Here is a 25,978-nt window from a genome sequence, read left to right as displayed (position 1 = left end):
CTGGCAATCCTTGTCACACTGCTAGAGCTGCTGTTGGAGCTCCCCTGTTCTGGTGGCTGGAACGAGCAGGTGCCTGATGCTCCAAGAGCAGGCTCTGCTGGTGGTGGTTTGGGTCTGCTCCGGACCTCAGCTGGTGTGATGCAGCGAGCTGTGGCTGTGTTACAGCTGTGAGTATGAAATCTGATCTGGGAGGGGCTAGGGCTGTGGTAACACAGGCTGGGGTGCCCAGCGTGTGCCTCTCCCCAGGGCGTAGGGCTGAACCCCTGCCTGCATGGTGCTCCGCTGCCCTAGTCAGCGCGCGGAGGAATCTGCTAGCAGGAGGGAGCCTGCAATGACAGCAACGCTCAGTAACATCCCTGCTGTGCTGGTCATGCCAGTTAAAAACAATGGGCCAAACAAGCTGCTCCAAAGCTCTAGCAGCTCTGTGAGAAATTGACTAGGCAGGGCTGCTAGTGCCTCCTTGTGGAGGGTGTGAGCCAGTGTGTGCCTTGGGGCTGGATTTTTCAGGGGGCCCCAGCACTGAGCAGAGGGCTGAATTCTCCCCTCTCTGGGAGAGATGGGGTGCCCTGTGGGTCTCCATGGGAGCTTGTGGGTGTGGATTCCTTCTGTCTGCATGACAACTGAGTGTGTAGGAAGAACTGCTGCTGCCATGCTGCAGCAATGGTGTGTCTACATGGCACTGTTCATGTGGCAGCAGCAGGGTACGTACCTGCCCAGCCTTCCTACCTTTCCCCTGTGTGCCCAGCAGGGACAGACATGTCCTCCCATGATTGACTGGGAAAGAAATCATACAAGTGCTCAGCTTCACTGCAGTACTAAGAACCATGGGCCATGCCCTTAGCCGCCTGTGTGCCATCCCCACCCACAGGGCCAGTGTGAACATGGCAGCTGAAATGGTATTTTGCAGCACGGCTGCTCTCGCTCCACCTAGTCTAATGTGAGAAGAGCAACTCAGACATAAGTAGCTTGAGTTAGCTCTGCAGTGAAGATGTATCCAAACCCTACTGCCCATGCTTTGTACGTGTACCCCACATTTAGCACCAATCACCCTACTGTCTAGGCACAGACCCACAAATGCTGGGATGTAGAAGAAGCTGTTGAGCTGAGGACACATTTCATGATCTTGGCCCCACCCAATGGTCACAAGGAAAACTGCGTGATCATATCAGTATGTGGCTAGGAGTACTTGTGGCACCTTAGAGATGAACAAATTTATTTGAGCAATTTGTTAGTCTCGAAGGTGCCACAAGTCCTCCTGTTCTTTTTGCGGATACAGACGTACACGACTGCTACTCTGAAACCTTTCACTATGTGACTAATACACCCACCAGGATGGCAGCAGTATCTCAGGGGATGCTTGGTTGAAAGGATAGGTGAGCCCGGCAGTCTGAGCAGCACTTGTGCAGTGGAAGCAATGGGACAGGCTTGAAGATATTATAATGACCCTGCAATCGGGGATCACAGATGGGAAAGGGAGAAGGGGCAGCGGGTGCTGGCAAAGAATGTGGGAATGAGGTCAGTACAATGGCCCTGGACTCTGGAGCCAACCCCTTTTGGGAGGCCCTGGGAGGGTGAGAGATGGGTTTTTGCATTAATGGGGAACCAGCCTTGAGCAGAAAGGGAGTGTGAGATCATGAATCCACTTCAGTAACTTGGTGCTGAGATCTGCAAGGCAGCCTGAGGGATTTGGACATGTTTCAGTAACTGGATGTTATGTCTCTAAATCCCCTAGACTGCCTGGGAAGTTTCAGCTCCCCCCCCCCCGCCCTTTTAGCGCTTGAATAGAGACTGGTACGGTGGCCCCACACACTGGGGGTGCTGAAGATTTTAGAATTCAGCTGGTAAAATCCCAGCAGAGAGATGAGAAGCACACCAAAAGGGACACCAGGAAGAGTAAAACGATATAATTAATAACCAAAGTGCCTCCCCGGAGTCATTCCCTCACCTGCGATGACTGAAATGGGAATATTTAGCACTTTAGATGTCAGAGTGCCATGCAAACGAGCTAATTCAGTCTCAGAACGTCCATGTAAGGTAGGTGAGTTTATTACCCTGTGTTACAGATGGGGAAACTGTGACACAGCCAGGGGCAGTGACTTGCAGAAGGTTGCACAGGACATCAGCAACAGTCAGGATTTGGGCCCATGGTTGGTTGGTTTCTGTTTCCTTCCCCCCCCTGCCCTCAGACCTCACTTTAACACCTCAAAGGGGGGAGGGGTCTGCAAAGCAATGGCTGCCTGCCCGCTACTGCACTGGTGGTATTTTTGTCACTGACATCGACAGGCTCAGGATTGGACGCATCGTGTAGTATCGCACCCAGGGTAAGAGTGAAGACGACAGCATGGGGCTCCCTGCTTATGGAGACTCCAGCTCAAATGTTCTTTCTGTGGCCAGCTCCAAGGCTCTGCCCGAGAGCTGTGGACCGTCTGGCTCACTGGGTCACCAACTCTCAATTTGCCCACAAGTTTTACACCAGTGGAGGTTTTGGCATAGGCAGTGGGCGGAAACATTCTGGGGGTTGGGGAAGGGGCTGAGTAAAATGTAAGGCCAGCTGTGGGGATGTTATGGCACAGGCTGGGCACCTGGGTCCACACCTAACCGAGCCCTTGGGCTGTGGTAGAGAAGAAGCAGGAGATACTAAACTGGCTAGTGAAGGTGTCCGCCCTGGTACTCAGCTATTTGTGGGGCGTGAGATTCAGCCTGGTCCCTGGAGGCTGAGGAAGTGCCCTGTTACTCACATGGGAAGGAGGGCTCTGCTCACAGAGGGCAGCTATCTATGAGAGCAGGGAGAGCAACCAGGCTCCCAGCTGTATGGGTTGGGGGGGCGGGGCAGGTCCTGCCAGGGCCGGCTCTGGCTTTTTTTGCCACCCCAAGCGGAGGGAAAAAAAAAAAAACCTGCGGGGTGGCCGGAGTGTGGGTGCAGGGTAACTCCTGGCCCCGCAGACGTGCCCCAGGCAGCAGAGTGTGCCCCCCAGCTAGCAGGGGGTGGGGGGAGAGAAAGGGGGCGGCCAGGGCTTCCTTTAGCAGGGAGCTCACCATGCCGCCTGCCAGGAGGGCTCCGTGCCACTCCGGTTGGTGGGCAGGGAAGGACACAGGCTGCCTTGCTGGGCTTGCTACAGACCTGGCACCCCTCCCAGCAAGGCACTCCCCTCCTCCGTGCTGCTGCCACCTACAGGTCGGCTGGAGCAGCGAACCAAAAAGAAGAAAACCTGCGGCGAGGGAGGGGGGCGCCGAAGTGGCGAAGCAAAAAAAAGGATTAGAGGGAATGCCGCACCTTGGAATCTGCTGCCCCAAGCACGAGCTTGCTTGGCTGGTGCCTGGAGCTGGCTCTGGGTCCTGCTTTCTGGGCATGGGCAGGGCTGGTGCAAGGATATTTTATGCCTTAGGCGAAACTTCCACCTTGCGCCCCCTCCCCCAACATTGGTTCATTGAGGGGCAAATCCCGACAAGCCTTTATAGACCCCAGGGGCCAGCCATGCTCAGGGCCTGCTCCCCAGACCAGGTTCCCCACTTCCCACCCCCTGAGATCCCTTGGATGGTGCACACCCCCCCCCCCCCGTGAGCCCTCCCCTCGCCACACTTGGGTTCTGCAGCTCCCGGGAGTGTGAGCCACTGCTCCTCCTGGAGCAGGCTCAGGGTCCTGCACCCTGGCGGCAGCTCACATGCCCAGGAGCCACAGAGCCCACGTGTGGAGGGGGGAGAGCTGGGGGGTGCATGGGGGCTTCTGCCCACATTCATCTGCAGGAGCCCCCAAGGGGGGCGCCAGGCCACAGCCTGGGCAGGAGGGGCAGGGGGCACAGCTGCTCCCTGCTAGCAGCACCGTGCTGCCTTTGCAGGGCTCCTGCCTCCTTGCACCGCATCGTCTCCTCCATGGCTGGCGCTCACCGCTCCCGCAAGCTAACACTCTGGCTCTCCGGTGCCTCCGGAAGGTGGCTCCTCCCTGCCACGCCAGGGCACTGTTTTTTGGTGCCCCCAGGGCTGTCCTTAGGATTTATGGGGCCCTATGCAATATTATTAAACTGATGCCCCTATGCCTGACGGCCACATGAGCTTGCAGCCTGGTGGGGACGGGGGTGGGGGGACAAGGTAGAAAGAAAAACAAGATGCCCAGCCTGCCTCATGGTGGCAGAGTCACAGTTCCCCGCAGAGACCCCTGTACCCTCTCCCTTACGCAGAATGGACATGCAGAAGGAACCTAATTAAAAGCACTAAACCTGGGGGGGGAATGTAAATCACAGGTTTTTTAATATGTCCTGAAGTTTGTCAGACATTTATTTGCAAAAACTTTGTAGTAAGGGTGAGTCAGCTGTCTTGCTGAATACAGCATTAAATATTATGGAATACATTATGCAGCTCTTCTCTATTTTGCATTTTCTTAATCAGTATTTCTAAGCTGATTTTATAAAGTACTCATTCCAGATTACTACATATTTAACTCACTGAAACAGACCTTATTTTAAATTAATCAGTCACAGAGGTTTAGTGTGTTCAGAATAATGTTCATTGCTTTTAGAAAAAGGGAACACTAATTTACTGTGTGTGATCTCCATAACAATACACGTTTATGAAATTTCACCACCTTTAAAAATACCAGAGAGTCCTGCGGCACCTTTAAGACTAACAGATGTATTGGAGCATAAGCTTTCGTGAGTGAATACCCACTTCGTCAGATGCAACATGTGTCTGATGAAATGGGTATTCACCCATGAAAGCTTATGCTTCAATATATCTGTTAGTCTTAAAGGTGCCACAGGACTCTGTTGCTTTTTACAGATCCAGACTAACATGGCTACCCCTCTGATACTTTGAAAAATATGTTTCCAAAGATTTCAGGCATAACAAAGGATTTTATATCTTACTAAGGTAGTGATTTTGCTTAAAACTAGTTCATTAGATAGTCAGAAGTAAAGAAAGGGAAACTCTTTGTCCAGCTATCTGGAAGCAAAGGGCTGTTGCTTCCTTCAGTGGAGGAGGGGGGAAGAGAGAGAGAGAGAGAGAGAGAGAGAGAGAGAGAGAGAGTGTGTGTGTGTGTGTGTGTGTGTGTGTGTGTGTGTGTGAAGGGAGCTTGTGGGCTGTTCCAGATGCATAAGGTGTGGGGCTTGTCAAGGTGGGGGTTCAAGTGTGGGGAAGTGCAGCAGGGGGTGGTCTGGGTCTGGGTGCAGGGGGTGGGGTTTGGCTGGGGGTCTGGATGCAGGGGGATGGTCTGGGTGTAGGGGGAGAGGGGCCCGGTGTAGGGTCTGGGTATGGCGGGGGTCCGGATGCATGGGGGTTGGGTGGATGGGGGAGCACCTCCCTATATAGTGACCCCTCTCCTCGTGACTGAGGAATGATGAGGGCAGGAAGGAAACAGGGTGTGTGTGTACGTGGAGCTGGGGGAGGTTTCTGGGGGTGGGTCTGGCTTGGCATTCCTCATCCATCCCCAGCCCAGCCAGGACTAACAGATGAGCCCAGCACAGAGTAGCAACCACTGTTTGGGGGAAGGACTGTGTCATGGTATAATTCCCCACTCTGAACCTTAGCATCCAAAAGATGGGGTACCAGCATGAATTCCTCTAAGCTCAATTACCAGCTTAGAACCTGTAGTGCTGCCACCAACCAGGAATTCCAGTGCCTGATACACTCTGGTCCCCCCAAAACCTAGCCCAGGGACCCCCAAGACCCAGACCCTCTGGATCTTAACACAAGGAAAGTAAATCCTTTCCTTCACCGTTGCCTCTCCCAGGCTTCCCCTCCCTGGGTTACCCTGGAAGATCACTGTGTGATTCAAACTCCTTGAATCAAAAACAGAGAGGACAATTCACCTTCCTCCCTCCTTCTCTTTCCCCCTCCCAGACTCTTCCTGAGAGAAAGTAATCCTGGCACAGAGAGAAATCAGCCTCTCTCTCCCTCTTCCCTCCTTTCTCCCCACCAATTCCCTGGTGAATCCAGACCCAGTTCCCTGGGGTCTCACCAGAATAAAAAAACAATCAGGTTCCTAAACAAGAAAAGCTTTTAATTAAAGAAAGAAAAAACAGTAAAAATTATCTTTTTAAATTTAAAAAAATGGAATAGGTACAGGGTCTTTCAGCTATAGACACTGGGAACACCCTCCCAGCCTAAGTATACAAGTACAAATTAGAAGCTTTTCAGCCAAATACACATTTGAACTCCTCCCAGCCAAATACACATTTGCAAATAAAGAAAACAAACATAAGCCTAACTCGCTTTATCTACCTAGTACTCACTATTTTGAATCTATAAGAACCGGTATCAGGGAGATTGGAGAGAAATCTGGTTGCACGTCTGGTCCCTCTGAGCCCCCAGAGTGAACAACAACCAAAAACTAACAGCACAGCACAAAAACTTCCCTCCCTCAAAATTTGAAAGTCTCCTGTCCTCTGATTGGTCCTCTGGTCAGGTGACAGCCAGGCTCACTGTTCTTGATAACCCTTTACAGTCAAAGAGATATAAAGTACTTCTGTGCTATTAACTTTTCTTATCTGTTTAAGACAGACTGGATGCAGGTAGGGGCAGGGCCATCCCTACCCATACGCAAAGTACACAGCTGTGTAGGGCACCAGTAACTTTGGGGCACTAAATTTCCTGGTGCCCTATGCAGCTGCTCCAGCCCCTGCTCCGCCCCGCCTCTTCCTGCCCCTGCTCTGCCCCATCCCCGCCCCGCACTCTCCTGAGGACTGCAGCAGGGCCAGGCCTGCACTTACTGGCAGCAGTAAGTGGAGCGACCTGGCCCAAGCCTACTCCACGCTACCAGTTAGTGCTGGGGGGTGGTTCCCCCCTGACCCCCAAGTCTGATCCTGCCCCCCTGCAGATGCCTGGGGCCAGCCCCTCGCCCTGTGGAGGCTGGGGCCCCACACAGCCCCTCCCATGAGGGGGCTGCCTAGAGCACCAAGATGTCTAGGGATGGCCCTGGGCAGGGGTCAAGATAAGACTTTTGTCTGCAGCCGTATTAGGACAGCAGCAGCCAGCAGCCATTGGCCAAGAAGGAGAAAGTCACATCTTCACATTCCAACTAAATTACATTAAAACAATGAAAGATTTCAGAGTAGCAGCCGTGTTAGTCTGTATCCGCAAAAAGAACAGGAGTACTTGTGGCACCTTAGAGACTAAAATTTATTTGAGCATAAGCTTTTGTGGTCTACAGCATCCGATGAAGTAGGCTGTAGCCCATGAAAGCTTATGCTCAAATAAATTTTTTAGTCTCTAAGGTGCCACAAGTACTCCTGTTTTATTAAAACAATGTAACATCCAGCTGTTAAGAAGGTGATCCTGGCCTAACAGTACCCACCGCCACCAGATAAAGAAATGGATCTTAAGATGGTTAAAGAAAACTTTTTTTAATAGCATCCTGTCTAGCAAGAAATCACTTATCAATAGCTGTGATTGTAAAATCTATACCTCTATTGTTTTGCATTTATGGTCCCCACTCCTCTATTGTTTATCTGTATGGTCTCTGTCTCTTTCTTTGATAGTTTCTGTCTGTTGCATAACTAATTTTGCTAGGTGTAAATCAAGGTGGTGTGGAATGATTGGTTAAAGAATTGTTTTACAATATGTTAGGATTGGTTAGAAATATTTTAGTAAAATGATTGGTTAAGATATAGCTAAGGAGGATTCAAGTTTCACTATATAAACGGGTCCAAAAGGAACTTCTTGGAAAACAACTCCAGGACATAGCCCCTAGATCAGAGCTGCCAGACCTCAACACCATGCCAACCACACTCTGCAGAGCAGAAGCTGGAGTCTCCCAGATGACCTGATCTTGACTGCCATCAAGAGAAGTTCAATCTGCCCCGCTCTCAGGACCGGCACCAGGGTTTCTCGCGCCCTGGGCGCATGGCCATTTCGCCGCCCCCGCCCCGCGCTGATCCTGTGGCTCTGGTGGAGCTGCCGCACGCATTCCTGTGGGGAGGGTCTGTTGGTCCGTGGCTCTGGTGGAGCTGCTGCAGGCATGCCTGCGGGAGGGCCACCGAAGCCGTGGGAGCAGCCAACCATCCGCTGGCATGACTGCGGCAGCTCCACTGGAGCTGCGGACCAATGGACCCTCTGCAGGCACGACTGCGGCAGCTCCACCGGAGCCGCCTGCCGCCCCCACGGCAAAATGCCGCCCCTTCAATAATCCTGGTGCCCTAGGCGATTGCCTAGGCTGCCTAAATGGTAGCGCTGGCCCTGCCCGCTCTAGCCCCGCCCTCACTCCGCCCCTTCCCCTGAGCAATGTCCTGGGTGACTACAGCAGGGTTGAGCACATTCTGCACTCACCAGGGCAGTGAGAAGTGGAGAAACCCAGCCCCTGACTGTTCTGCACAACTGGTGAGTGCTGGGGGGCAGTTCCCTCGTGTCCCCCAGTCTCAAGTCTGGGAGCCAGGGGAGCAGAGTGGAGTGGGCCTGGGCCAGGTCACTCCACTTCCCACTGCCCCATAAGTGCGGGGTCAGGCCCACCCTGCAATCACTGGAAGCTGCAATGTCAGGAAGCAGAGAGACCCGGCCCCAGCCCGCTCCGCTCCACCAGTGAATGCTGGGGGGCGGTTTCCCCCTGTCCCCCAAGCCTGGGGAGATGGAGCATTGGGGAAGGGGCATGGGATCGGGAAGAGAAAGGGACAGGAGAAGCAGGGGCAGGGGGGAAGGAAGGGGATGGGATGGGGAGGAGATGGAGCGGTGAGGAGGGGGCATGGGATGGGGGAAGCAGGGGCAGAGGGGAAGAGACAGTGGAGAAAGAAAGGGGTTGGATGGGGAGGAGATGGAGCAGTGGGGAAGGGGCATGGGATGGGGAAGAGAAGGGGATAGGGGAAGCAGGGGCATAGCATGCAGATCCCCTTGGCAGCAGCTGGAGCTCCCCTGTTAAGCAGGCCCTTGAACCCTGACAAGCCCCACCTCCCCTGCATCTGTACCACCCCAATAAGCCCCCCAGATACCCTCCCCACTGAGCCCCAACCACCTACACCTGGACCCTTACCCAAATGAATCCCACCACCCCTGCACCCAACTCCCCCTCCCCCACTGATCTCCAACCACTTTCACTTTGTCCCCCCTTCAGACACCCATTGCCCCTGCATCTGGAACCACCCTGTGCATCCAGATCCCCCACTGAGCTACCCTCACCCAGACTGCTCCACACAGAACCCTCTTACGCCCATCTGGATTTCCCCCACATTAAGTCCCTCTGCACTTGGATCCTGCTGCCAGGCTGAGCCTCCCTGCCCACATCTGATGTGCCTGGTGCAAAAGGGGCAGGGCCCCAGGGTGTTTCTGTGGCAAGCACGGCTCTTGTGCTGTGTCAGGGTCAGGTGCAGACTCACTGCCAAGTTCCTGTCCCAGGGGGGCAGGGGAGGCTGCAGGATATTCTCCCATCTCCATGCAGCCAGTGGCCTGCGCTCCCCACTGCCATAATGGAGCTTGCACATGTAACCCTTCTGCCCCTCTGAGTTGGCAGCAACAAGGGCCGGGTTCAGTATCCAGGGGTTCCGTTTCAGTAACACAATGCATAACCGGCTCGAACCCCCACCCAGTGACCTGGGACACTCATATACCACACCCCCCTGGGCGCCTCTAGGAGGCAATACTTCCCCTCTCGCAAGCACGGAGTCTGAGTGTAGCAAAATCCTTTTAATAAAGGAAGGAATCAATGCGGCATCCCACTGGAGAAACACCACAAACAGGGTTATAACACAAACCATAAACAAAAAAAAACCCACCTCCAAGTAAGTTTGGCACTGTCCTTTTTCCCTTTAGGGTTTTAAGTCCAATCACCCCAAAGTCCAACAACCCAAAAGTCTCTGGTCAATGCCACCCCAGAGTTCGAGAGTTTATCTGTAGAGGTCCCTCCCCCCAGCCTGGGTAGAAAGGGGCACCTTACGTGGTCCGGGGCCAACTGCCCTGCCTCTCCGTGGGTTCTGCTTCTGCCTTCTCCACGAACTGCTCCGCTTTACCAGCCGCTCCACTCTGCTCCTCCAGCCGTCCTCAGAAACTGCTCCGCTCCACCAGCTGCTCTGCTCCATGAGCTGCTCTGCAAACTGCTCGGCTCCGCTCGCTCTGTGGGCCGCTCCACCCGTCCCACAGCTACTCCGCTCTGCCAGCTGCGCTGCTGCCACCAGCTGTCCCATGATCCGCTCCAGCCGTCCCTGCAACTGCTCCACTCCACCAGCTGCTCTGTTCCACAGTATATCTTCAGGCTCCCCCACTAGTTAGCACAATGCTCAGTGCTCTCAGCTCAGTCATTTCAGCTCTTTAGTGATTTCCACTCTTAGCGATCTCAGCTCTTAGTGGGGGAGCCTCAGTGCTAGTGCACTATTAGCCCAAAGTGAATTCAGCTCAGTAACCTGTATTTAGATTCTTGAGGGAATAAAAAAATCAACTCTGACATTCCACAGTGGAGAGAGGAGGGGGTGCAACTGGTGCTTCTGGCTCCACAAGGAGACCACACTACCAGGTACAGATACCTATCCCCAGCCTCTCTCAATTCACTGGGGTTTTGGAACCTATGTCCCTTGTCTAGCAAGTACCACCCAACTGAGGGTGAGTCATTTGTCACCAAGCAGTCCCACAGCTCAGCAGTCTGGGATAGGGTAGGCGTGCCTATGCAAATACACTCCCTGACATTCTTTCCACCAGATGTCAGGGTAGAGCTTATCCTGACCCTGCTTACACACATTTATTTATTGTAAAAAAAAATTGCAGAATTTTAAAATACACCTCTGCCCCGATATAACACGGTCCTCGGGAGACAAAAAAACTCACCGCGTTATAGGTGAGACCTCGTTATATCAAACTTGCTTTGCCCTTCACCCCGTTCCTTGTTCCCTGACCACTCCCTCCAGAGACCCCCATCCCTAATCACCCCCAGAACCCCACCCCCATGTCCACTGACTGCTCTGATCCCTATCCACCTCCCTGCCCGACAGGCACTCACAGGCAGGGGCAGGAAGCGGAGCAGCCCGGCTCCAGCTTGCTCCACTCCGCCACCTCCCAGCCACAGCACTCTGCTTCCCGCCGTCGGTGAGTGCGGGGAGGTTGGGGAAAGGATGCCGCCCTGTACTCACCTGTGGCGGCCCCAGCCCACTCTGCTTGCCTTGCCCCAGCCCCAGCCGTGTCGCTGGGGATGGGTGGGGAAAGATCCTGCACTCACCTGCCTGGCGGGAAGTGGAGCATCACTTCTGGGAGTTGGCGGAGTGGAGCTGGCTGAGGCTGGGCTGCTCCGCTTCCCGCCGCAGGTGAGTGTGGAGTGGCTGGGGAAAGGATCCCCCCAAAGTCACCTGCTGTGGGAAGCTGAGTGCTGTGGCTGGGAGCTGGTGGAGTGGAGCGGGCTGGGGCCGGGCTGCTCTGTTTCCCCCGCTGCTGGTGATTGCGGGGGGGGGATCCCTTCCCCCAGACCCCCTCCCCTGAGTGACACGGCTGAGGCCAGGGTGAGGGAAGCAGAGCAGGCTGCTCCTGGCCCCCACTAATCTCCCAGGCCACTCTGGGACTGCAGGGCCCCCCAAAGTGCCCTCCCACAGCTCTTGCCTCCCAGACCCTGGTGGAGGGGGAGCTCCTGACCGCCCCGAGACCCTCTGCCCCTTATTGAAACCCTTGGCCCCGGCCTGGCCCCGGCACCCTTAACAGGCTGCTCAGAGCAGCGTGTCAGAGCTTTACCGCCTTGTATGTGAACCTGCCTTATATTGGGTCGTGTTATATCGGGGTAGAGGTGTATTATGCACCGAATTTGATGCAGAATTCCCTCAGGAATATGGGGCACTATGCAACTGTGATGTTGTGACTGCGAAGGGGGTGCTGGGCAGTAGGGGATCTATGGGTGGGGTAGCTGGGCAGAGGGTGTGCTGTGCAGTTGTGGTGGGAGGTCAGCGGAAGGGGTCTCTGGGCAGGGAGTGCTTGGCATAGAGGGTCTGGGGGCATTTGACATAGGGATCTGTGGGGGAGGTCTCTGGGTGAGGGGACACTGGGCATAGGTCTCTGGGTGAGGAGGCACCGGACATAGGGATCTGTGCGGGAAGTCTGTGGGCGAGGGGGTGCTGGGCATAGGGATTTGTGTGGGAAGTCTCTGGGTGAGGGAGCGCTGGGCATAGGGATTTGTGCGGGAAGTCTGTGGATGAGGGGGCACTGGGCACAGGGATCTGTGCGAGAAGTCTGTGGGTGAGGGGGTGCTGGGCATAGGGATCTGTGCAGGAAGTCTGTGGGTGAGGGGGCGCTGGGCATAGGGACCTGTGTGGGAAGTCTGTGGGCGAGGGGGTGCTGGGCATAAGGGTGGGGTGCTGGGCAGGGGAGCAGTGTGGAAGGGGCATGCTGGCAGTGCAGGGCTGGGCGGGACAGTGCGCATCTAGCAGTTGTGGGATTGTAAATGGTGCCCTTGTGCTGGGCTGAGTGGTCCCCCCAACCGGCCCCTCGCTCTACTGACCGCTCCCCCCACCATCATATGCCCTATTTCTCCAGTGGGGGCCCACAAATATATTTGGCACTGGGCCCACAAAAATTAATCGGTCTCTGCGTAGTGTGCGTATTCTGTTTCGGTAATCATTAATAAACAGAGGTTCTTCTTCGAGTGCTGTCCCTGTGAGTGCTCCACTCCAGGTGATGGTACGTCCCTGCGCCGTTGATCGGAGATCTTCGGTAGCAGTGCCTGGCCAGGACACGTGCTCAGCTGCTGTCTTGTGGCCTCATTAGAATCTGCCTGAGTGCACCCCCATCGGTTCCTTCTCAACCGGCCTTGGCTGAAGACAGGATTTGGGGAAGTGCTGCTTCTCTTCCCTGGACTCTGAAGGAAACAATTACAAAGAATATAGAAATAGTAACATCCCAGTTGTTTCCCCGTCCCTTAGAATAGTTACTTAGTTTAAAAATAAATAAATAAATAAAACTTTTTTTCCTCAAGCTTGTCTCCTGCGGAGACACTCTTCCCCAGCATTCCTAGTACAATAATGCCAGGGGCTTCGAGATTCAAGAAATGTGCTTCCTCTCAGGACTCTATGCCAAGGTCCTATGGACACTCACGTTGTATGAAGTGCCTCGGCAAGACACACGTCCCTGCCAAGTGTGTCCATTGCACGAGCCTCAAAGCCAGGGCTCGTTATGACAGGGAACTGCGGCTGAAAATGCTTTTCATGAGGAAATCCCTGCAGCCACCTCTGGAGACGGGAAATGTCAAACCCTCTTCCTTACGCTCCCTGGCCAGGTCCAAACCAATTGGGAGCGCGGCTTCACCCTCTCAAGCGAAGAGGCAAGAAGCCCAACTGTCTCCAAGCAGAGACTTTCACAAGTGTAAAGGGTCTCCTGCAAGATCCTTACCCTCAGTACTGACAGTGCTGAAGGCAGGTGCCTCCAACTGTCGCAGCACCTCAACCATGGCTCCCAAGGAGCATAGAGGCAGGGACCCAACTTCCTGTGCCAGGAAGGTCTCCTCAGGACCGGTCCCTTCGGCACCGAAAATAGACCTGGTGCTGACGCGTGCTCTATCCCAGTGCCAAAAAGAATGTCGGCACTGAGCCTGCCTGCCACTCAGATAGCATCAGTGGACCTCCTGCATACAGGTGCCAACTTTTTTTGGCGCCGGTGGGTGCTTGCAACTGCCCTGCCCTGACTCCGCCCCAACTCCACACCTGCCCCAAAGTCCCCACCCCAACTCTGCCACTCCCTTCCCCTTTTGGACCCCTCCCCAAACCACTACCCTGGCCCCGCCTCCTCCCCCAAGTGTGCCGCATTCTCCCTCCTCCCTCCTAGGCTTGCCATGCAAAACAGCTGTTTCACGGCACAAGCACTGGGAGGGATGGGGGAGAAGCGAGACATGGTGGTGCGCTCAGGGGAGGAGGCAGAGAAGGGGCAGAAGTGAGTTGGAGCGGGGAGCTGCTGGTGGGTGCTCTGCACCCACCAATTTTTCCCTGTAGGTGCTCCAGCCCCAGAGCACCCATGGAGTTGGTGCCTATGCTCCTACAAGAGACTCTAGGCACCAGGAAAAGCCAAACAAAAGTCTGTGCACACCTCTGAGCACCAATCGCGTGCAGCAGAGTCAGAGCCCAGGGAAAAGCAAAAACAGTTCCTAAGTCAGGAAGACCTTTCAGTGGCACCTGAGCCTAACTCTCCACTCCTGGACACACAGTGCTCACTCTTTGACCAGCCACTCTCCCCACCTGACCTGGCTACCTTTACTGACAGTGAGCCTGATATGCAGCAGCTGACGGAGTTTTCCCCACCTGCCTCTCCTCTTCCATCAGAACCTTTTACACCTCAGATCACGGCTCACAACCACCAGCCTCAGTTTCCCTACTGTGCTCCCCTGTGGGCAGCACCTAACTTTTCTTATCTGATGCCTTGGCCTCATTGGTACCCTTGGCCAGCTCCTACTGCCACTTGCCCTCATGCTTCTTCCATCAGACCACAAACTCCTTCTCCACCTCTATCTCCAGCTCTGTCTACTTCTAGAGTGCCTGAACTCCTCTCTGAAGAGGTGGGCTATGGACCTATCCTGATTTGCCGACTCCTAACACTCCATCAGCTCCAGATGGAGTCCTCATGCCTCCGCCTCCACAGAATGTGGTTGACTTCAAACAGTTCCAAGAACTTTTCAAGAGGGTGGCACTCAGCCAAGATATCCCTTTAGAGGAGGTCCAGGAGACACAACACAAACTCCTCAAAATCCTTCAACCCTCTGCACCCTCAAAGATCGTGCTTCCCATAAATGAATCACTCCTAGAACCAGCTGACACTCTCTGGCAGACCCTCTATCTTACCAACTTGCAAAAAGGCTGAACATAAATATTATGTTCCTGCTAAGGATGTAGACTTCTTATTCTCCCATCCATAACCAAATTCTCTGCAGCGACTCACAGGACGAAACAGCCACAGTACTGACCCACCCCACAAGACAAGGACCTCAAACACCTTGGGCTGCAAGTTTATACCTCCTTCACTCTGCAATTCAGAATTGCAAATTATTCTATCCTACTTGTAAGCTACGACTTTGATAACTACAATAAACTCTTTGATTTTACCTCCCATATTCCAGAGGACAGGAGAGCAGACTTTAAGTCTCCAGAATGGCCCTACAAGCATCTCTGGACATGGTGGATACAGCTGCTTGCAACTGCAGTGGTTATGTGCAGATCTTCCCAGCTCTCTGCATCCGGCATCCCCAAAGACCTGCAGACCAAAGTGGAGGACCTCCCCTTTGATAAAGACAAACTCTTGTCCAAGAAAACCGACGAAGTCCTTCACACCATGAAAGACTCTAGAGCGATCCTATGCACCCATCCCTTCCCAAGAGACAACGGTATCAACCTTACCAGAGGCCAGGCACCCAACAGTATCACCAGCCTCAGAACAGACCATATGATATACCCAGGAATTGCGCTAGACCTCCTAGGCGCAGACAAAACCAAGCGCAAACAGCTATCTCCCACCCATTGGGAAATAAACAACAATTTTGAAGTGTTGATTGAGGGTCTGCACGACCACCCCTTGACTCCTGTAATAACTTTAGTCCCAGATTTGGACCTTAGCGTCCAAAATATGGGGGTTAGCATGAAAACCTCCAAGCTTAGTTACCAGCTTGGACCTGGTACCTGCTGCCACCACCCAAAAAATTAGAGTGTTTTGGGGCACTCTGGTCCCTCTGAAAAACCTTCCCTGGGGACCCCAAGACCCAAATCCCTTGAGTCTCACAACCAAGGGAAATAATCCTTTTTCCCTTCCCCCCTCCAGGTGCTCCTGGAGAGATACACCGACACAAGCTCTGTGAAACTACACAGAGGGACTCCCCCTCTCCGTTCCCAATCCTGGAAACAAAAAGTACTTTCCTATTCCCCCAGAGGGAATGCAAAATCAGGCTAGCGATCCAACACACAAATCTCCCCTTGATTTCTTCCTCCCACCAATTCCCTGGTGAGTACAGACTCAATTTCCCTGAAGTAAAGAAAAACTCCAACAGGTCTTAAAAGAAAGCTTTATATAAAAAGAAAGAAAAATAAGTACAAATGTTCTCTCTGTATTAAGATGATACAACACAGGGTCAATTGCTTAAAAGAATATTGAATAAACAGCCTTATTCAAAAAGAATACAAATCAAAGCACTCCAGCACTTATATTCATGCAAATACCAAAGAAAAGAAACCATATAACTTACTATCTGATCTCTTTGTCCTTACACTTAGAAACAGAAGACTAGAAAGTAGAACTACTTCTCCAAAGCTCAGAGAAAGCAGGCAGGCAGAAAACAAAGACACAGACACTCAATTCCCTCCACCCAAAGTTGAAAAAATCCAGTTTCCTGATTGGTCCTCTGGTCAGGTGCTTCAGGTGAAAGAGACATTAACCCTTAGCTATCTGTTTATGACACGCCCCCCCAAATTGCAGACAGTGGGGAAGCTCACTGGCAGCGATTTCCTTCTAGAACTTGAAAATAAACAGATTAATACAACACATGCACCTTTACATATACTACTAAGTATATAACTAACAGACTTCTACATTTTAAGAAAACTTTTTAACTACTGAATTCTGGGAAACTCTCACGGGAGAGTGCATCAGCTACTTTGTTAGAAGCTCCTGTGATGTGTTGAATTTCAAAATCAAAATCTTGGAGAGCTAAACTCCAACGAAGAAGTTTCTTGTTGTTCCCCTTGGCAGTATGAAGCCACTTTAGTGCAGCATGGTCAGTTTGTAGTTGGAACCGCCGTCCCCAAACATATGGGCGTAGCTTTTCCAGGGCGTACACAATGGCATAGCATTCCTTTTCACTGACTGACCAGTGACTTTCCCTCTCAGACAGTTTCTTGCTGAGAAACACGACAGGATGGAAGTTGTGATCTGTTGCTTCCTGCATGAGCACTGCTCCTATACCACGCTCAGATGCATCGGTGGTTACTAGGAATGGCTTGTCAAAATCCGGGGCCCTGAGCACAGGGTCAGACATGAGCGTTGCCTTAAGTTGGGTAAAGGCCTTTTGACACTCATCAGTCCACTTAACTGCATTTGGCTGGGTCTTTTTGGTCAGGTCGGTCAGTGGGGCAGCGATTTGGCTGTAGTGGGGTACAAATCACCTGTAGTATCCGGCCAAGCCTAAGAAGGATTGGACCTGCTTCTTGGACCGTGGGACAGGCCACTTTTGGATAGCATCCACCTTGGCCTGTAGGGGGTTTATGGTTCCTCGACCCACCTGGTGCCCCAGGTAAGTCACTCTGTTTTGGCCTATTTGACACTTTTTGGCCTTAACAGTTAGTCCTGCCTGCCTGATGCGCTCAAAGACCTTTTCCAGGTGTAGTAGGTGTTCGGGCCAGGAGTCCGAAAAAATGGCCACATCATCGAGGTAGGCAACTGCAAATTCTCCCAGTCCAGCTAGTAGACCATCTACCAGCCTCTGGAAGGTGGCGGGTGCATTTCGAAGGCCGAAAGGAAGGACATTGAATTCATACACCCCCGCATGGGTGACGAATGCTGACCTCTCCTTGGCCGGTTCATTTAGCGGTACTTGCCAGTACCCCTTGGTTAAGTCTATTGTAGAGATGAACTGGGCACGTCCCAACTTTTCCAATAGCTCATCGGTACGTGGCATTGGATAGTTGTCCGGACGAGTTACAGCATTTAGCTTACGGTAGTCCACGCAAAAGCGTATTTCCCCATCTGGTTTGGGTACCAGAACCACTGGAGATGCCCATGCACTGGTAGATGAGCGGATTATACCCATCTGTAGCATGTTTTGGATCTCCCGTTCTATAGCAGCTTGGGCATGAGGAGACACCCGGTAGGGTGGGGTTCTGATTGGGTGAGCATTACCTGTATCAATGGAGTGGTATGCCCGTTCAGTCCGTCCTGGGGTGGCTGAGAACAATGGGGCGAAGCTAGTGCACAGCTCCTTGATTTGTTGCCGCTGCAGACGTTCCAGGGTGGTTTAGAGGTTCACCTCTTCCACGCCACCGTCTTTTTTCCCGTCGTAGTAGACACCGTCAGGCCACTCAGCGTCCTCTCCCTGGACTGTAAACTGACAAACCTGTAAGTCTCTGGAATAGAAAGGCTTGAGAGAATTAACATGGTACACTTTAGGCTTTAGTGAGGAATTGGGAAATGCTATGAGGTAGTTTACAGCTCCCAGGCGCTCTTGGACCGTGAATGGCCCTTCCCATGATGCTTCCATCTTATGGGCCTGTTGCGCCTTCAAGACCATAACCTGGTCTCCTACCTTGAAGGACCGATCTCTGGCATGTCTGTCATACCAGGCCTTTTGCTCTTCTTGAGCATCCTTTAGGTTCTCTTTAGCAAGGGCTAAAGAGTGTCGGAGGGTGCTTTGTAGGTTGCTTACAAAGTCCAGAATGTTAGTTCCTGGAGAAGGCGTAAACCCCTCCCATTGCTGCTTCACCAACTGTAATGGCCCCTTAACCTCGTGACCATACACAAGTTCAAATGGTGAAAACCCTAAACTGGGATGTGGTACAGCCCTGTAGGCAAACAGCAACTGCTGCAACACTAGGTCCCAATTATTGGAGAATTCGTTGATGAATTTTCGTATCATGGCCCCCAAAGTTCCATTGAACCTTTCCACCAGGCCATTGGTTTGATGGTGGTATGGGGTGGCAACCAAGTGATTCACCCCATGAGTTTCCCACAGTTTTTCCATGGTCCCTGCCAGGAAATTAGACCCTGAATCTGTAAGGATGTCGCAGGGCCAACCTACCCTGGCAAAGATGTCTGTTAAGGCCAGGCAGACAGTGTTAGCCCTGGTGTTGCCTAGAGCTACTGCTTCTGGCCATCGGGTAGCAAAGTCCACTAAAGTCAGTACGTACTGCTTTCCTCTGGGCGTCTTTTTTGGGAAAGGGCCCAGAATATCCACAGCTACTCGCTGAAATGGGACCTCAATTATGGGGAGTGGCTGGAGAGGGGCCTTGACCTGGTCTTGAGGCTTTCCCACTCTTTGGCATACCTCACAAGACCGGACATACTTGGCAACATCCTTGCCCATCCCCTCCCAGTGGAAGGACTTCCCCAACCGGTCCTTGGTTCTGTTCACCCCAGCATGGCCACTGGGATGATCATGGGCTAAGCTTAAGAGCTTCTCCCGGTACTTAGTTGGAACCACCAACTGTTTTTGCGGCTGCCATTCTTCCCGGTGTCCACCAGAAAGAATTTCCTTGTATAAAAGTCCTTGGTCTATAACAAACCGGGATCGATTAGAAGAGCTGAGAGGCGGTGGGGTGCTCCGTGCCGCCGCCCAAGCTTTCTGAAGGCTGTCATCCGCTTCCTGCTCAGTCTGGAACTGTTCCCTTGAGTCTGGGGTCACCAGTTCTTCCTCAGACTGTGGACTTGGGCTTGGTCCCTCTGGAAGCGATGTAGGTGATGGGGTTGTTTCCGTTGCTGGTGAACCGCTCTCCGCTGGTGCACCTGAGGGTATTTCAGGCTCCGGCTGAGCCTTTTGGGTATGGCTGTCTGTTGCTTCTGCCAGTTTTGGCTCGCTGGCGCCCTCTGGCGTTGAGTTTGAAGATGGGGTTGCACTTGCTGGTGCTGGTTGCTGTTCCAGTTCCGGGCCTGGGACTGGAGATGCTGTGGCTGTTTCAGTGGTAGGCATGGAATCTGGGTCCACTACCTCTGTCTGGGTCTCTGGTAACACAGACGGGGCCTCTGTGGACGGTTCAGGAACAGGAATGGGTCTGGAAGCTTGCCTGGTTTGGCTACGTGTAACCATTCCCACTCTCTTGGCCCGCCTCACCTGGTTGGCCAAGTCTTCCCCCAGTAGCATGGGGATAGGATAATTGTCATAGACTGCAAAAGTCCACATTCCTGACCAGCCTTTGTACTGGACAGGCAGTTGAGCTGTAGGCAAGTCTACAGCTTGTGACATGAAGGGGTAAATTGTAACTTTGGCCTTTGGGTTGATGAATTTGGGGTCAACGAAGGATTGGTGGATAGCTGACACTTGTGCCCCCGTGTCTCTCCACGCAGTAACCTTCTTTCCGCCCACTCTCAAATTTTCCCTTCGCTCCAAGGGTATTTGAGAGGCATCCGGGCCTGGGGATCTTTGGTGTGATGGTGGTGTAATGAATTGCACTCGCATGGTGTTCTTGGGACACTTGGCCTTGATATGTCCCAGTTCATTACACTTAAAGCATCTTCCATCTGATGGGTCAGTGGGCCGAGGTGAGTTACTGGAGACTGGTGAGGTTGAAGGGTAGGGTATCTGTGGCTTTACTTGGGTGGTATGTGGGGTCTTTGGCTGTCCTCGGTTGTAGGGTTTATGGTCTGTGTGCCCCCTGGGGTAGTCGTTCCCCTTGACAGTAGCTTTCTTGCTTTCTGCCAGTTCCATCCATTTGGCTCCAATCTCCCCCGCCTCAGCGATATCTTTGGGATTTCCATCTTGTATGTACCGTGTGATGTCTTCCGGAACACCATCCAAGAACTGTTCCATTTGTATGAGGAGGTTTAGTTCTTCCAAGGTTTGAATGTTGTTTCCTGTTATCCAGGCCTCATAGTTTTTTGCAATGTAGTAGGCGTGTTTGGGAAATGACACCTCGGGTTTCCACTTTTGGGTTCTGGAGTGCCGACGGGCATGATCTGGGGTTATCCCCATCCTGTATCTGGCCTTGGTTTGAAAAAGTTTATAGTCATTCATTTGGTGCTTAGGCATTTCAGCTGCCACCTCTGCTAAAGGTCCACTGAGCTGTGACCTCAATTCTACCATGTACTGGTCTTCGGGGATGTTGTACCCAAGACAGGCTCTTTCAAAATTTTCCAAGAAGGCCTCGGTGTCATCACCTGCCTTGTAGGTGGGAAATTTCCTGTGCTGTGGAGCAATAATTGGCGCCGGGTTGTTAGGGTTGGCTGGCACAGGCAGCCCAGCTTTTGCCAACTCCAGTTCATGTTTTCTCTGTTTATCCTTCTCTTCATTCTCTTTTTGTTGTTTTTCCATTTCTTTTTGTTGTTTTTCCATTTCTTTTTGGTGCTTTTCCATTTCTCGGCGGTGCTTTTCCATTTCTCGGTGGTGGGCCACCTCTTCTTCTTCTAGTTTTCTTTTGTGTGCTGCCTCTTGGGCTGCCTGTTCTCTTTGGAAGGCTGCCAGTTTCATGCTTTCTTCCTTTTCTTTCATCTCCATCTCTTTTTGTTTTATTTCCAGTTCCTGTTTGTGTTTTTCCATCTCTCGCCTGTGTTCAGCTTCTCTGAATTGCTCTTCAGCCTCAATTTTTGCCTTAGAAGTCATGATTCCTGTTTTCTTGTGTTGGGGTGCCCTCCGGTGTTTATCTTCTGAACTGCAGGTTCTCTGTTGCCTCCTGAAGTCTGCCTAGCAACAGTGCTTTTTTCCTTTTCTCTCTCTAGCTAATGTTCAATGAAGGGAAACCAGAAAAACCACTTTATTTGCATGCATATAAGTGCTGGTACTTGCCTCCTAATGGGAGGGCTATTGCATGACAAAAGACCCTTAACATGCAAGCCACAAACTGCCAGAGAGAGCAGAAAAAAAAATTCTCTTTGGTTCCCTTTTAAAACCAACTGCTTCTCTCTCTGCTAAAAAGCCCTTAGCAGAGAAAAGAAAAATATAATATTCCTACTGGCTTCTGGATTCTGTCTATATCCCACCAGCTGCCACTCATGTAATAACTTTAGTCCCAGATTTGGACCTTAGCGTCCAAAATATGGGGGTTAGCATGAAAACCTCCAAGCTTAGTTACCAGCTTGGACCTGGTACCTGCTGCCACCACCCAAAAAATTAGAGTGTTTTGGGGCACTCTGGTCCCTCTGAAAAACCTTCCCTGGGGACCCCAAGACCCAAATCCCTTGAGTCTCACAACCAAGGGAAATAATCCTTTTTCCCTTCCCCCCTCCAGGTGCTCCTGGAGAGATACACCGACACAAGCTCTGTGAAACTACACAGAGGGACTCCCCCTCTCCGTTCCCAATCCTGGAAACAAAAAGTACTTTCCTATTCCCCCAGAGGGAATGCAAAATCAGGCTAGCGATCCAACACACAAATCTCCCCTTGATTTCTTCCTCCCACCTATTCCCTGGTGAGTACAGACTCAATTTCCCTGAAGTAAAGAAAAACTCCAACAGGTCTTAAAAGAAAGCTTTATATAAAAAGAAAGAAAAATAAGTACAAATGTTCTCTCTGTATTAAGATGATACAACACAGGGTCAATTGCTTAAAAGAATATTGAATAAACAGCCTTATTCAAAAAGAATACAAATCAAAGCACTCCAGCACTTATATTCATGCAAATACCAAAGAAAAGAAACCATATAACTTACTATCTGATCTCTTTGTCCTTACACTTAGAAACAGAAGACTAGAAAGTAGAACTACTTCTCCAAAGCTCAGAGAAAGCAGGCAGGCAGAAAACAAAGACACAGACACTCAATTCCCTCCACCCAAAGTTGAAAAAATCCAGTTTCCTGATTGGTCCTCTGGTCAGGTGCTTCAGGTGAAAGAGACATTAACCCTTAGCTATCTGTTTATGACAACTCCACCATCTACTTGCCCGTTTGGCCACTTCAGATTTTCCACCATGCCTGGCAGCAGATTACACAGGACCATTGGGTCCTGGAAATAGTTCAGTCTGGTTACTCCATCCCTTTCATATCCCACCTGTCTGCCCTTTCCTTTTCCCCATCCCCCTTCAGAGACCCCTTTCACGAGCACCTACTTTGTGTAGAAGTGGCTCATCTTCTACAACTAGGTGCAGTGGAACCTGTGCTGACACAACATTGAGGGAAAGGGTTCTACTCCCACTACTTTCTGACTCAGAAAAAGACTGGGGGATGGAGGCCTATACTAGACCTATGCCGACTGAACACATTCATAAGGGTACAGGAATTCAAGATGGTCATACTAGGCACAATAATATCTGTGCTGGAACAAGGTGACTGGTTCACAGCCCTTGACCTACAGGACGCCTATTTTCATATATCCATTCATCCAGCCCACAGACGCTTCCTACGGTTCACAATCAGTCACGACCATTTCCAATACAGAGTACTCCCTTTCAGACTCTCCACAGCACCGAGAGTATTCTCCAAGACCCTAGCTGTAGTCATGGCCCATCTCTGCAGACACGGGATCATACTTTTCCTCACAATTTATTTGTCTCCACTACCGAGGAATCAAAGGGTGCAGCCATTTCTAAACGCCTTTCCAAGTGGATCTCTGACTGCATCAGAGCCTGTTACCACATTCAGAATGCACAACCACCTGAAGGCATCAGAACTTATTTTACTCAAGCCACGTCAACATCCATTGCCTTCCTCCATAATGTACCTATTCCTGATATTTAAGGCAGCCATGTGGTCATCCGAACACACATTTACCAAACACCATGCTATCACGCAGGATACCATGGCAGACACCATAGTAGGCCATACAGTACTGTCTACAGTGCTCACTGCCGCAACTCCAAAGTCCCACCAGCCATAGTGGGTACTGCTTCACATGCACCTGGAGTGGAGCACCCACAGGGACAGCACTCAAAGAAGAAGAGAAAGTTACTCACCTTGCAGTAACTGAGGTTCTTCAAGATGTGTGTCCCTGTGTGGGTGCTCCACTCCCCGCCCTCTTCCCCTCTACTTTGGAGTACTACTCTGACCTCTCCAAGGTAGAGAAGGAACTGAGGGGGGCTCGGGATGCGCACACTCAGGCAGACTATGAGACCACAAGACAGCAGCTGAGCATGTGCCTCCTAGCCAGGCACTGCTACCGAAGGTCTCTGATCAACGGCGCTGGGACGCACCATCACCTGGAGTGAAGCACCCACAGGGACACACATCTCGAAGAACCTCAGTTACTGCAGGGTGAGTAACTTTCTCTTAAGGTTATACTGTGTGAGGCGTTTTCACTGGTAAAAGATCCTACAAACCCATCAAGTGTAAGGTTATGTCCTGAGCCCTAGGAACGGGTTAAGGGTGGGTGCCTAAATTAAGAGAGTTCTTTGAGTTCTTGCTCATATCAATTCCAGTTAGGTGTGTGTGCGTGCCGCGTGCATGGCTGTCAGAAACTTTTCCCTAGCAGCTACCCATTGGGCCTGCTGGGGAGGCTCCTGGAGTGGCTCCAGTGTGGTGCTCTATATACAACCCTACTGGCCTGACCCTGCTTCAGTTTCTTCTTACCTCCAGTGACGGTTGTTGGAACAGTGGTCTCTTGCTTGCAAGTGTCCCACTAATCCCTACCTCTTCTGTTAATCTCTGTATATAGATACCCATTGTTAGTTAATAGTTCTTAGTTAGCTGTTAATTGTAGTCTCGCTACTTAGTGGGTCGGGGGGGGGCTCCCCCTCCACACGTGCTCTGCAGGGCCCCAGGGAATGCCATCTCAGGGCTTCAAACCCTGTAGTTCCTGCACTAAGCCTATGTCCACAGGGACCCCCATGACTCCTGCCTCCAGTGTCTGGGAGAAGCCCACAATTCGGACAAGTGCAAGATCTGCAAGGCTTTCAAGCCTTGCACCAGGAAGGAGAGTGACATACGCCTGAAGCAACTTCTCCTGGAGTCAGCTCTCTTTACACAGCAGGACCCGGCCCCAAGCGCCTCGGTGCAGAGTGCTCCTCCTGCGATAAGAAAGGACTTGGCATGCCAACCCAGGAGCCACTGGTCCCCTGGCCCCCAGTAGCATTCACCCCAGCACTGCTCCCATTCCATGGCTGCCCACAAGAAACAGGCCAAAGGGAAATCCCCCAGCAGGTTGCTATGGCTACTGCACCACCAGAATGGGACAGTGCAGGGGACAGGCCTAGGGCCGGCAGATCCTCGAGCTGCGCACAGCCATCCTGGGCCCCTGTCTCTCTAGGAAGCCCTACTCTCCTGGAATCACTGCGGCTATATGTGGGGGAAGTTATGATACCTTCCACTCTAGACACCTTTGAAGCCGCTAGGGGGCTCATAGAGATGGTGGCACCTAAGTCTCCCACTGTGAGGGATAAGCATCCACTCCCCGGAGGATGGCACAGTCTAGAGGCAAGCCTGCCATGTTGGGTCTGTCTGCCCCCTGACCTGGATCTCCGAACTATTTGGAGTCCTGACGCTGCTCCGAGTATGCCCCGCTCTGGTCTGACTCGTGGCACCGGTCCGACTTCCAGCAGTGGTCCCATAGCCCCAACCCTTGGAGCTGCTGACGTTTGAGGTGGTCGTCATCGGATAAGTCATGGTCCCACTCGAGGTCCAGGTCCTGCTCGGTGGCCTCGCGGCACCACTCTCAACACTGGCCTCAGCCGGGACGCCACTCACCTTCCAGGCGTCACTTGATGGACTGGCACCTCTCCATGCTGCGGCACCACTCTACATCATGGCACCACTCTTCATCGCAGCACCGCTCCCCAATGTGGCACAGCTCCCACTCAAGGCACCGCTCGTGGCACCACACTTGTTGCAGCACCTCTTCCCACTTCAGCACCCCCTCGATTGCGGTACCACTCTACATCGCGACACCGCTCTTCATTGCAGCACCGTTCCTCACCTTGGCATGGCTCTATGTCATGGCACTGCTCTACTTCACAGCACCGCTCCACATCCCACCATCACTTCCCGCAGCGGCACCATCCTACATTGCGGCACTGATCGACATTGGGGCTCTGCTATGCTTCACAGCACACATCTCGCCCATCAGAGGAGGATGTTTCTCTGGTGCAGTCTCGCACCACTCCCCCTTGGCTGTCCCACTCAAGGTCACCCTCCCTCTGCTCAGGCAGGACATTGGGAGCATCTGAGGTGCCCAGATCAGGGCCATGGCGCCTAAGGCAGGATGCTTTGGCACCCCAATGGCTGCCTCAATGGCAGTTCTGGACCCCTATTGTACCATCAGGCCCAGGGCGCCCCTCCTGGTATACCACCACCACAATGTTCAGGATCTCGCCTCCCAGAGACAACTCTGAGCCGCCCACCCCAGGACCCTCCACAAAACACTGACCCAGCACCATGTTCACCTCTCAAGACTACACCTGGTGCCCATGAGGACCCGGTCCCTGAGGATCAAGAGGCCATCATGGAACTGGACCTACCAGTGGCTTCCGCCTCATCGTCCCCTGATGAAGTGTTGGCA

General features: G+C 52.4%; 1 long non-coding RNA gene across 2 annotated transcripts in view; it reads right to left on the bottom strand.

Moving 5' to 3' along the window:
• The window catches only part of LOC127057093 (uncharacterized), a 256,427-nt gene that overhangs the window by 200,184 nt on the left and 30,265 nt on the right, over positions 1-25,978 (bottom strand). The gene's annotated exons all lie outside the window — the stretch shown is intronic.

Source organism: Gopherus flavomarginatus, chromosome 8 (genome assembly GCF_025201925.1).
Source record: "Gopherus flavomarginatus isolate rGopFla2 chromosome 8, rGopFla2.mat.asm, whole genome shotgun sequence".
NCBI classification, from domain to species: Eukaryota; Metazoa; Chordata; order Testudines; family Testudinidae; genus Gopherus; species Gopherus flavomarginatus.
This window is presented reverse-complemented; position numbering and strand designations above follow the sequence as displayed.